The sequence below is a fragment of the Siphateles boraxobius genome, unplaced genomic scaffold, assembly GCF_051911475.1.
Source record: "Siphateles boraxobius isolate OS27281-9 unplaced genomic scaffold, OSU_SipBor_1 30, whole genome shotgun sequence".
Taxonomy (NCBI): Eukaryota; Metazoa; Chordata; class Actinopteri; order Cypriniformes; family Leuciscidae; genus Siphateles; species Siphateles boraxobius.
In genome coordinates this window covers 1120693-1129355 of record NW_027508920.1, presented here as the reverse complement: position 1 = coordinate 1129355, position 8663 = coordinate 1120693, and the positions used below count along the sequence as shown (strand labels likewise).

Genomic DNA, 8663 nt, shown 5'->3' with positions numbered 1-8663 from the left:
TGCTGTTGCGATGCTGTAGTCACCAAGTCTGACTAAGGGAACTTTACATTGCAGTTTATACAGGTCCGTCTCAAAAAAATTACATATTGTGATAAAGTTCATTATTTTGCATAATGTAATGATAAAAATTAAACTTTCATATATTTTAGATTCATTGCACACCAACTGAAATATTTCAGGTCTTTTATTGTTTTAACCCTCAGAGACCTAAGGGTATTTTTACAATACATTTTCCGTCTGGTGTTATTCACTAAAAAAGCTTGTAAAACATCAACCCTTTTGTGCACAGACAATTGACACACCTCTTTTTTTTCAGGACAAATTGAACTTTCAGCATATTTGTGTTGCATTGATTTCACCTGAATGTAAAATAAGCTATGGGACCACAAAGACAAATAAAAAAATAAATCGGAAATTGAATCACTCAAATGTTTATTGAAATCACACACAAATAAATAAAAGCTAAGCAAATTTCCTCTGGAAAACAGTTTGTTCATGTCTTTGGAGTCCTGGAGCACAGGAATAAACATTATAACTTGTACAGGCGTTTTGGGCCTCATGAAATTCACTGGTGCCAGCGGGTTTGCATTTCTATTTTATTTATTTTATTTATTCTTTTATTTATTATATTATTTTTATACTTTTATACTACATTTATACTACTATAATACTTATATAGTAAATAAATAAACGGCACTTCAGCTGGGTCTATCCTGGTAATCTAGTTTCTCATCTGTCAAAAAGCTCTGTTGTCCTGAAAATCCATCATCCTGCATGGCATCAAAAATTGCGTAATGACGCACAACAATGTTTACGACGGATCAGCCTGTAATTGGTCAACAACCATCACGTGAAAACATCACGTGATATCCAAAATGGCAGCTAGCGTCGAGCTATGACGGAAAATGACGGAATAATTATAAATTATGGACATCAAAAGGCTCATACTTGGATATAAGCGTTTGGATTTATTGCTGAAAAACTCTGAAAGGATGCACAAGTTCCAGGCTGGATAGAAAACCTTCTGTAAAGGCTAGAAAGACACCCCCGTGATGCCTAGCTCGTTAGCTTTCTGCTGGAAAAAACGGTAAGAAAATCGATAAATCTCTCGTCGAATAAAATAAATATTTATCGGAGGTGCCGTGTGGCGTCGTCGACGATGACGTCGAATCTCTGAGGGTTAATACTGATGATTTTGGCATACAGCTTATGAAAACCCAAAATTCCTATCTCAAAAAATTAGCATATTTCATCCGACCAATAAAAGTAGTGTTTTTAATACATACAAAGTCAACCTTCAAATAATTATGTTCAGTTATGCACTCAATACTTGGTCGGGAATCCTTTTGCAGAAATGACTGCTTCAATGCGGCGTGGCATGGAGGCAATCAGCCTGTGGCACTGCTGAGGTGTTATGGAGGCCCAGGATGCTTCGATAGCGGCCTTAAGCTCATCCAGAGTGTTGGGTCTTGCGTCTCTCAACTTTCTCTTCACAATATCCCACAGATTCTCTATGGGGTTCAGGTCAGGAGAATTGGCAGGCCAATTGAGCACAGTAATACCATGGTCAGTAAACCATTTACCAGTGGTCTTGGCACTGTGAGCAGGTGCCAGGTAACTCAGTGCATGAGATGCTAATCCAATCAGCCGGATTAGATCAACAAAAGGCCCAGCTGACCTTTGAGATGTGACAAGAGGTTAATGTCCGAAACTTTGATTGCCTCAAAATGGAAAACAGTGTGTGCACTTTCTCAGTTAAAAATACTGTTGAACCTAAATAAAACATTTAATAATTTGCAACACTACAAGCCCCACCTCCTATTCCCAATTTATCCAGTTCAATCATCAGACCCTCTTTCCACATCATGTCATATGCTTTCTCCACGTCAAAAAATACCGCTACCACTGTTTCCTTATTAACCTGGGCTTCCCTTATTTCGTCTTCTAGGCATAACACTGGATCCATTGTTCCCGTCCCCTTCCTGAATCCACTTTGACATGATGTAATTAATCCCGTCTTCTCCAAAAAATAAACCGGTCTGTCCGTTATCATTCGTTCCATAACTTTACACACATGCGATGTTAAAGCAATTGGCCTATAGCTAGTAGGTTTTGTTGGATCCTTCCCTGGTTTCAGGGTTCGAATTACAAAGTGGCTTTCGGGGGAGCCCTATTTTCCGATCCTCCCTGACCCAGACTGACTTTAACGCTTTTGGTGCATGCTCGGGAATTTAAAACAATAGGTTTACAGATAGAAGATACAAGATAGAATTTTTTACTATTATTTTCCATATAAAAATGCAGTTTATTAAACACGTTGACCTTTTGTAGGGCATGTTGACCCATTACAGTATATGGGGTACATTACAAAGACTAATAAATAGCCTATTACTGACTGTTCAACAAAGTTAAAACAAAAAAACAATTATGAAACGCATAAGAATTTAACAGCAAACACGTAACATTAACATGTTAAAAAAAAAATTCAAAACATTGTTCTGATTAACAAATAGGCTGAGAATTTATAAATTGTATACATTTGTAACATTTAAAACTTTCAAAATGTAACAACATGCCCCAATATAAATATAAACAATTACATATTGTTTACTTAGTAAACCGTTTACTTCAAAACGCAAGCGTCAGTCCGTGTTGTCAGTGTAAGGGCAAACAGCTCTGTCCACGGTTCTGAATCAACCGCGCTTAGGCCTACATCATGCAAATAATGATAAAAACAGAATAACTCACATAACAATCATAAAAAAATACATCAATATTAAATAGGATTAGGGCCAATCCTCACAAACGCACAGATCAAGTAAGTAATTCCATGATTTACTAACCTTAAATAAGAATTCCATGATTTACTTACCTTAAATAAGAAGTGACCACAGAGGCCTGGGGTCTTCTGTCTTTGCTTTCCGTCCTGTAACCCAGGATGTTGAGGGTCGGTGACCGGCTTTAATCCAAGATGATACAAAAGGCAGAGGGTCAAATTGCTCCAAAGGGGGTCCATTCAGATCCACGAAGAGAAGCGAGGAGAGGCTTTGTTCACGCAACTTGTTGCGATACTTGCTGTCAGTAGAATTCACGGCAGAAAATCCCCTCTCACACTCAGCTGAGGACGGCAAGTAGGTCAGACTTGCTGTTTGAAGTTTGACAAGCGTTTTCCCTGGTGCTCTGTTTTGCAACTTAAAGTCCCGGAACTCCTCGAGAGCCTCTCGGGCCGGTTCTCCAAGTGTTTTTGCCAATGCTCGAACTTCAGTTTCCCCATATAGGATACGGGCGCTATGTTGCTGTGGCCAAAAGCGTTTATCCAGCGGTTTCAGCATCTGGACAAGGTCCGGTTCGGGCAGTCTTTTCTTTAGTCTGTTGATAATAGACTGATTGAACTGAAGACGGTTTATCTTCGGCCTGCTCTCTGAAAGCTCAACATCTTTGAACAGGCCAGTCGATATGCGTTGTTCGGCTTTTTGTGTGGATTTTCCTCCACTTGCTTTCATGGCTGTCAAGACGTCAATGGTCTGCTGAATGTGGCAACTTGCATCAACTAAAGATGTTTGTTTGCGTTGCAGTTTTAGCGACAGATTTTGTAGTTCTCGCAGGACATCCTTCATACATGCCAAATCAGCCAAAAAACCTGTGCTTGTAAAGAGTTTGTGCAGGCCCCTGAATTTCTGCCTCTCTGTGTCGCAGCGAGATGTGTCTTCCATGGCTGTTCTGAATTGGTGCGCCAGTGCAGGATAATCGTTCCATACTGCCTTCACAGTGCGAAAACTACTAGCCACCCAACGAATTGTAAAGATTTGACCTATTTTTAGGATTTGCATGTTCAAACCTGTAGCTGCCTCCTGGAGCAAACGGGCGTTTTTTGATGACTGGTTATAGAGGGCGTAAAGTTTTGAGATAAAAAACTCAAATTGGTAACATCCAGCTACTTCCTTAAGTGAGTCTTTGACAGCTAACTCAAGTCGGTGAGCTAGACAGTGTATTGACTGAACTTTGGGGAAATCTTGTTTGAGTTTAGTGACGAGTCCGCCGACTCTGCCCGTCAGTACCGCTGCTCCATCTGTTGCAATGCAGATGAGATTTTTTCCCAGAAACTCATCATCCAGTCCCGCTTGTCTCAAGCTTTTCCTCAAACTTTTTTATATCGATTCGGCATCCGTGCCTTCTGAAAGCTCAACGATATCTAAAAAAACATTATCCACTTCCCCCGTTCCTGTCATGTCACACCGCACATAAATGATCATATAAGCCAGGCCATGAACTGTGCTCTCATCTATCGTGATACTGATTCGTGATCCCAGTTCTTTTATTTTTGAAACAAATTTAGCTCTCATTTCACTGGCGATATGTCCGATTATTTCAGCACAAGCATGGTCATTCTTTCCTTGGCCACCATATAAGCAGATCTGAAAGACGTAGCTGTTTCTTGCATTAAATTAGCATTTACTTCAAGCACCTTGTTTGGGAGCACATCCTTTTCCTTCACCTCCGAAATCTCAACCGCTCTTTTGTGTGCCAAACTGTCCCGATGCTTGTAAATCTTTTTTCGCAGGTTATTCTGTGACTCGCTGCTGACCTCTCCATTCATCCATTCCTCTGACATATGTACTCCCGTTGCTCTTTCGGCGAGCAACAGGCTTTTTGCCTCCATGCATACTGTACATCCTAACTTCTGATTTTTGGAGTAGAGCCATGTATTCCTGATTCTCCACTCACTCCAAACGCTTTGTTGTCCAGTTGAAAGGTGTTGCATGATCGCCTGGTCCGCTGCAAGTCGCAGCGGTGGTTTCTGGCACCCAAGTCTCGCTATCCTCGGTGCTGGTGCTGTCACTAGCAGCAACTTTTAGCGGCGGCGCCGCCGGCGGTAACACCGGCAAGCTAGTTGTAGCTGGTGCGCTGTCATCACTCCTCTTCGTTTGTTTTGTAAATCCAAATTGACTGAGGTTTGGCTGCTTTCTTTTTGACATTCTTATTACTAGTATCCACAGAGTGTTCCAAAAAACGAATAAAGTATATTTTGAACTTGAAGCTAAGCTAACATTCAAATACCAACTCAGTGAGAAGTTCAAGTGGTGACGTAAACGTAGTAATTTCAGTGCAGCGCCGCCAAGCATGGATGGTCACAGCAGGAGACACACCATTGCATTTATTAGTGGAGACAGATGTTCGGAAATAGTAATGTAATGAGCGAATAAACACTGACACATTTTTAATATCATCATTTATTTCAGGAACCTTAATGTACAGAAAATCAAAATCTATATGCGACACAAAAAATGGACAGTGTTTTAGAGCTCCCCCTAAATGTCTCAAAGTAGGCTTTCAGGGGAGCCCAGGTCCTTTTCAGGGGAGCCGAGCTCCCCTTAGCTCCCCCGTAATTCGAACACTGCCTGGTTTCCTAATTGGAACTACAACTGCTTCCTTCCAACTCTTTGTTAAATCCTCCCAAACTCTGTTATATAGCCTAAGCAGTCTACCTAATGCTACCTCATCCATACATGAAAACATAATATAGCACATTTAATCCTCTCCTGGTTATGTCAAACCTGCTCTAGCAATTGCTCTCTCCATTTCTGCCTTAGAAAATGGAGCACTCAGTTCGTCTCCCACATCCTCCCTTTTTTCCAAGACCCCAGGATATGCCTTCAATGTCATTTCCCTTCCTTTCCTCCACTCGCCCTCCAGGTTGTCAGAGCTATGTATTGCCACAAAAGCTTTAGCCATCATCTCTGCCTTCTCTACATCAGTTACTGCCTTCTCCTCCCCACTGACCAGTACAGGGTAGTCACACTCCCTCCTTATTCCGCTCATCTTCTTAATCATCCCCCACACTTCTCCCACAGGTGTCTTTCTTCCTATTGAGCTGCAGAACCCGCGCCAATATTTACTCTTAGCATGGCGTACAGTTTTTCCTACAACTGCTTGAGACCTTTTATTTTGGAGTAAATGCTCAAAATTATGAGTACATCTCAACACTCTGAAAGCCCTGTTTCGACCTCTTATTACTTCAGTACATTCCTGTGTCTACCATGGAACCACTTTCCTTCTCCTTATCCCAGAACTCTTAGGAATAGTTTCATCTGCCACTTTTTAAATAATATCTATGAACGTACTATACTCTCTTTCACTCTCCTTATCTCTCACATCCCCAGCTAACCTTTCCTCACTTAAATAGTATTTGTTCCAATGTAAGGGTAATTTAAAAAAAGAATACTTTATAAGAAATTTATGGGAAAAGACAATTTTCTTTTCAAGATGTTTCCAACTCTACCTTTGAACAAATTCTGTAGAGTGACCCATATAGCCTATTCGAACAGGATATGTTTCCAGGTATAACTATGTACTAAAAATGTGCTTTTGCGTTCAAAAGTTTGGGGTCGGTACGATTTTTAATGTTTTAAAAATAAGTCACTTATACTCACCAATGCTGTATTTATTTCATTAAAAATACAACACAAAACAGTAATATAGTGAAATAGTATTACAATTTAAAATAACTGTTTTCAATTTTAATATATTATTTATTCCTGTGATCAAAGCTGAATTTCCAGCATCATTACTCCAGTCTTCAGTGTCTCATGATCCTTCAGAAATCATTCTTACATGATGATTTGATGCTCAAGAAACATTTTTGATTATGATCAATGTTGAAAACGTCTCGGGTTATGACTATAACCCTTGTTCCCTGAGAAGGGAACGAGACATTGCGTCGAGAAATCGACACTTTAGGGACGCTCCCTTAGCGTGCGCCTCTGAAGTAAGAATGAAACTATTCCAATCCTGATTGGTGTTGCGTCCTGACGTAACATGTGACGGCAAGACCGGAAGTATAAAGGTGACGCTGACACACACACATACCAGCCTCGCGATGAAGCAAGACGCTCTAAGGCCTCGAGGGGCATGGCAGAACGACGCAGTGTCTCGTTCCCTTCTCAGGGAACAAGGGTTATAGTCATAACCCGAGACGTTCCCTTTCGAGGGAACTCAACACTGCGTCGAGAAATCGACACTTTGGGGAACGAATGCCCACTAGGCCACGCACCGAAAAAAGGCCTGCCCCGGAGTGAAACTGATTCAGGCACTCAACTAGGACGAAAGCATGTGTGCGCCAGGTGTACTAGGGAGGTGTAAACTGTAAAACCTAATAAAAGTGTGTGGGGTAGCCCAGCCGGCTGCCTCACAGATCTCCTGGAGGGGCACTCCTGAAAGGAGGGCCCTAGAGGAGGCCATGCCTCTAGTCGAATGAGCCCTAACGGCTAAAGGTGAAGGCAAGTCGCGCACCTTGTAAGCCGAGGTAATAGCCTGAACAATCCAATTACTAATGGTTTGCTTGGATGCCGGGAGCCCCTTCTTAGGTGACCCAAAACACACCAATAATTGGTCCGACCTCCTCCAAGAAGAGGACCTCTGGAGGTACACGCTCAAAGCTCTGACGGGGCAGAGCAAATTAAGCTTCTCTTCTTCTGCCCGACACATGAGGTGGAGGATGGAATGCCTGAAGGACCATGGACCGGGCCGTACTCGTAAAAACCTTAGGCACGTAGCCCGGACTCGGGTGCAGAAAGGCCTTAACTCTGCCAGGGGCAAACTCCAAGCAAGCTGGAACCACTGCCAGGGCTTGGAGATCTCCCACCCTCTTAAGAGAGGTAATAGCTAAGAGAAATGCCAATTTCAGCGTAAGATCCCTAGGCGAAGCCGACTGAAGGGGTTCGAAGGGGGCCAGGGATAACCCTTCGAGAACCACCGTCAGGTCCCTGGCGGGAACCCTGGACCTGGTCTTCGGTCTCATCCTCCAAGTACCACGGAGAAAACGTATGACCAACTGGTGCCTCCCCAGAGGCCCATCACTTAATGGTGCGTGGAAAGCCGCAATAGCAGCCACGTACACTTTAAGCGTGGAAGGGGAGAGACCCGAAGAGAAACGATCTTGCAAAAACTCCAGAACTGAAGCCACCGGGCAGTTTACTGGATCTAACTCCTGTTCTCTACACCAAGTGACAAACACATTCCACTTGAGGCCATATAATCTCCTAGTAGACGGAGCCCTGGAGCTAAGTATGGTTTCAACCACCCCAGCTGATAGACCAGCATTTAGGTACTGAGCCCCCTCACAGGCCAGACCCACAGTTTCCACAGCTCCGGGTGAGGGTGGAAGACTGCGCCCTCCGCCTGAGACAACAGATCCCTCCTCAGAGGAATCTGCCATGGCGGACCCATCAGGAGTGATATCATGTCTGAAAACCACACTCGGGTCGGCCACATTGGGGCAACCAGAAGTAGACTGATGCCCTCTTGACGGACCCTTTCCAGGACTTCTGGAAGCAGAGCGATCGGGGGAAATGCGTAAGGGCGAAGTCTCGGCCAGGCCTGTACCATGGCATCCAACCCCAGTGGGGCTGGATGTGAGAGGGAGAACCAAAGTGGGCAGTGGGACGTCTCTCGAGACGCAAATAGATCCACTTCCATTGGTCCAAACCTCTCCCATTTCAACTTCACCACATCTGGATGAAGTCTCCATTCCCCGGGCCTCAGCCCCTGCCTTAAACACGATGTCTGCTCCCTGATTCTGAACCCCCGGAATATACATTGCTCTGATAGACCGTCTTTTCCCTTGGGACCAAAGGATAATCTGATGCGCCAGTCTGCAAAGAGGG

At 43.3% G+C, this 8663-nt stretch overlaps 1 pseudogene; it reads right to left on the bottom strand.

Moving 5' to 3' along the window:
* Positions 1-2873: 2873 nt before the first annotated feature.
* Positions 2874-4762, bottom strand: LOC143757140 (E3 SUMO-protein ligase KIAA1586-like; annotated as a pseudogene).
* Between the last annotated feature and the right edge of the window lie 3901 nt (positions 4763-8663).